This window comes from Neolamprologus multifasciatus, chromosome 11, assembly GCF_963576455.1.
Source record: "Neolamprologus multifasciatus chromosome 11, fNeoMul1.2, whole genome shotgun sequence".
In the NCBI taxonomy this organism is placed as follows: Eukaryota; Metazoa; Chordata; class Actinopteri; order Cichliformes; family Cichlidae; genus Neolamprologus; species Neolamprologus multifasciatus.
In genome coordinates, this window is record NC_140449.1 from 2,532,208 (window position 1) to 2,537,224 (window position 5,017).

Here is a 5,017-nt window from a genome sequence, read left to right on the forward strand (position 1 = left end):
AGCGTCGTCACGTGGTTCAGCGTGAGATTCCGCCCCTTTTCACGTGGGTCACATGTTGATTTCTTTTTAACAGGTCCTGTCTCCCACGTACAATCATACAATTTTATAGTTTTATTTAATAAAGGAAAGCTTTTAATTGTTTTTAGGTGCTACTGTTACATGTTTATTTTATTTTGTATTAACATTAAACCCATTTTAACTGACTGTATGCCTGCGGCTCTGAAATAGGCACCTACCACCCCATATGGAAAAGATCTATAAATCTTATAAAGTTTGTATCTGTCTTGTGTGAAACTTGTATGAAAAGCATACAAGAGTGAAAACACATATAAGATCCATTAAAAAATTATATAATGAAACTTGTATGTTTTGGATACTTACTAAAACAATATATGAAAGTAATGAGAAAGTGGCCACTTTCATGAGTAAATCATATAAGCCAGGGGTGTCAAACTCAAATACACAGTGGGCCAAAATTCAAAACTGGAACAAGGTCGCGGGCTAACGTTAATAGTTATTGAAAAAAAAAAAATCTTCCTCCAGATTTAAGAATGAATCTTTTCTTATGGACTCAAACAAGTTTTGCTGAAAAACTGAATATGGAACAAGCAAAGCTTCATACTAAACAATATATATATTAGCTGTATAATACCAGTAGGCCAGCTCTGATAGTAATTTGGTATGGCTTCGCGGGCCAAATGTAATTAGGCTGCGGGCCAGAGTTTGACACCTATGATATAAGCCTTATATGATTTATTCATGAAGTCGGCCACATCAGATGCAAGTCTTTTATAAGTTTTTACTATTTCTTTTCCATATGGGACGGGTCACACTGTGGTTATTAAGATAAATGTGATGAGCGTTTTGACCTGTGTGCTGAGATGCTGCATATATTTTGTCACACTATGGTGGGCAGTGCTCTCTATCATACTGCTGTGTGTTGGTGGTGCAGCGTGACAGACAAAAACACCAAGCAGCTGGACAAGCTGGTGGAAAAAGCCAGCTCAGTGCTTGGCAGGAGGCTTGCTGGTCTTACATAGGACTGTGGTGGAGACCCCCGAAGCCCCAAATAAAGTCTCTCTATCTTACACATTTAACTTAGCTAAAAGAAAATGTTTTTTTTTCTGTTCATCCTGTATTTATTGTATTTTTATTCCCAATTTCAACTTTTTTTTGTTTATTATTGTGTTTGCAGTCACGTGGTTTTATTATATTTTCTTCAAGGAGATAAGCAGAAACATTTTTAAGTAAGTAAAATTATATTTATTTAGCAGCTTTCAAGACAGAGATCACAAGTGCTTCACAAAAAATACCAGAGCATTTAAAACAAAGCAAACACAAGAAAGTTAACCAAATGCAACTCCAAAAAGATGAGATGAGATAGATTTATTTGTAAGTTGCAGGTCTTTTGCCCACAACCGAGATGACAGACCGACCGTACATACGTGTTTCCTTGCATGCCTTATGTTTTGTTTGGTGTTTGGATTCTGTAGGTGGGCGGAGCTAGAAGCCTCCTCGTCAGCGTGCTCCTGTGTGATTCCAAGTTTCCAAGTGCACGGATGCACTGAGCAAACTAAATCATACATCGCCTGGTTACAGAAGATGAGTAAACACATGACAGAAATAATTAAACAACAACTTTGGGTAAAATGTAAAAACATTTAAAGTGTCGCAGACATCAAATGTTAAAAGTGAATTTTTGTTCTGGAAAAATATTTGATCATTTTGAGTTTGATGAATTGCAGCAGATGTTTTCAGTGGATGACAGGTGTTGACTGCAGATGGGCCAGTTTAGCATTATGACTGTTTTCCAACAAAGGCATGCTGTTGTGCAGTCGTTTGACACTGAACTACTGAAATATGCATCAGTTTATACAGTGGGGCAAAAAAGTATTTAGTCAGCCACCGATTGTGCAAGTTCCCCCACTTAAAATGATGACAGAGGTCAGTAATTTGCACCAGAGGTACACTTCAACTGTGAGAGACAGAATGTGAAAAAAAAATCCATGAATTCACATGGTAGGATTTGTAAAGAATTTATTCGTAAATCAGGGTGGAAAATAAGTATTTGGTCACCTCAAACAAGGAAAATCCCTGGCTCTCACAGACCTGTAACGTCTTCTGTAAGAAGCTTTTCTGTCCCCCACTCGTTACCTGTATGAATGGCACCTGTTTGACCTCATCATCTGTATAAAAGACACCTGTCCACAGCCTCAACCAGTCAGACTCCAAACTCCGCCATGGCCAAGACCAAAGAGCTTTCGAAGGACACCAGGAAAAGAATTGTAGACCTGCACCAGACTGGGAAGAGTGAATCTACAATAGGCAAGCAGCTTGGTGTGAAAAAATCAACTGTGGGAGCAATCATCAGAAAATGGAAGACATACAAGACCACTGATAATCTCCCTCGATCTGGGGCTCCACGCAAGATCTCATCCCGTGGGGTCAAAATGATCATGAGAACGGTGAGCAAAGATCCCAGAACCACACGGGGGGACCTGGTGAATGACCTGCAGAGAGCTGGGACCAAAGTAACAAAGGTCATCATCAGTAACACACTACAACGGCAGGGAATCAAATCCCGCAGTGCCAGACGTGTTCCGCTGCTGAAGCCAGTGCATGTCCAGGCCCGTCTGAAGTTTGCCAGAGAGCACATGGATGATACAGCAGAGGATTGGGAGAATGTCATGTGGTCAGATGAAACCAAAGTAGAACTTTTTGGTATAAACTCAACTCGTCGTGTTTGGAGGAAGAAGAATACTGAGTTGCATCCCAAGAACACCATACCTACTGTGAAGCATGGGGGTGGAAACATCATGCTATGGGGCTGTTTTTCTGCCAAGGGGACAGGACGACTGATCCGTGTTAAGGACAGAATGAATGGGGCCAAGTATCGTGAGATTTTGAGCCAAAACCTCCTTCCATCAGTGAGAACTTTGAAGATGAAACGAGGCTGGGTCTTCCAACATGACAATGATCCAAAACACACCGCCCGGGCAACAAAGGAGTGGCTCCGTAAGAAGCATTTGAAAGTCCTGGAGTGGCCTAGCCAGTCTCCAGACCTCAACCCCATAGAAAATCTGTGGCGGGAGTTGAAAGTCCGTGTTGCTCGGCGACAGCCCCAAAACATCACTGCTCTTGAGAAGATCTGCATGGAGGAATGGGCCAAAATACCAGCTACTGTGTGTGCAAACCTGGTAAAGACCTATAGTAAACGTTTGACCTCTGTTATTGCCAACAAAGGTTATGTTACAAAGTATTGAGTTGTATTTTTGTTATTGACCAAATACTTATTTTCCACCCTGATTTACGAATAAATTCTTTACAAATCCTACCATGTGAATTCATGGATTTTTTTTTCACATTCTGTCTCTCACAGTTGAAGTGTACCTCTGGTGCAAATTACTGACCTCTGTCATCATTTTAAGTGGGGGAACTTGCACAATTGGTGGCTGACTAAATACTTTTTTGCCCCACTGTACATGTACATCATACCCCATCTCCAGTTATTTGTTATCCTGTTTCAAAGTAAAAAGTGCATCAAATATTTGACATTTGATACGTTTGTATTGTTTGTTTGTTTTTTAAATTTAATGTGGCTTAGAGGATTAAATGATCTGGGTTGGTCCACCAGGACAAGAAATCATGGCTGTTCCTCCATGAAAGACAAAGATTGATCACAATAAGGAAAAAGATGATGATGCTGAGAAACACTGGCGACTGGATGCAGGTGGTGAACAGGAAACACAGAAACTGAGCTGACGGAAATGATGGAAATGGCACACGTGCTAATAATCTGCAGACATGAGCAGACCACACACTAACAAATCTGCTCAGGAGACGGTGAAGGCTCCAAACTCTCAATGATGACTTATCTAGCATCAACAGCACCACTATTACTGCAAGAAGGTCAAGTTTCGGTATTAAATATTGATGGCACTGTTCCAATTTGCCCCAATGGTAATAAAGTTAGTTGTAGTGCTGCCAGCATCACAATCCAGCATGAAAGTGATAGTAATGGTGCATGGCAGTATGCATATTGGTAGTTCTTCAGTGCATTCATAAATCCGTGGACACAATGTTGAACAGGATGACACAACAAGCAGAAAAGGAACATCTGCAAAGACGAGTTATCTGCTGAGTTAAACTTTAATTCTGTACTAGCGGAGTTTGAAGCTCTACTGGAGGAGCAACGGCAGCCAAACATGAATTTACTGGTAGCAGACTCCACGGTGCTGCTTCAAGTTCAGGTGAAATGCATCAAGACAGCTGCAGTCATTTTTTGTACTGTATTGCACTTGGATTACATGACTGTAACATCTGATTCAGGCTTTTTGGCGGGTTTTTCTTTTTTGCAGCGCAAGGTTTCAGTCGAAGGCTCACATGAAGCCCACGATATTTAAATGTAGAAGCTGAACCAGAGCTAGAGCTGAAGCAGTCATTCACAATCCTTTGTTCTTGATGTAATTGTTGAATTCAACGACTACTTGTTGTGTTTAGTTAAATAATATAATTCACATATGAAGAAAAAGCTTCACTTCTTCATACTGATAGCTACTTGAGGCAGTCCACACTCCCAGGCAGTAAGGACGGTGCCAACCAGAGGACATCAGGCACTCAGGCCACTCTATGAAGTCTGTTTCTGGTCAGAGTCAAAGCTGCTCTCCTAACTGCCTGTTTTCTGGAGTCTCCTTCATCCTCTGGAGCCTGTGCTGGGAGACACGGCTCCATCCTGGAGCAGCTACCTGTGCAACCCGTCCAGGTATCACGTCTTGATATCAGTAGTGAAACTGGCCTGAACACGAGTGTCCTCCACCTGTTAAACCGCTGCTGCTTTAGGGTTTGTCTCAGTGTTGCACCTGTTGTTGATTTCATTAACAGCACAGCAGCTGAAGCTATTTAACACTCACTACACAGATGTTTACCTGATGGATGCTACTCTGATTAAAGTGTGTTTTCATGTTTCAACAGTGTAATTGGTCGTCTGTGAGTTTGTACATACACACACAGAGCCGAG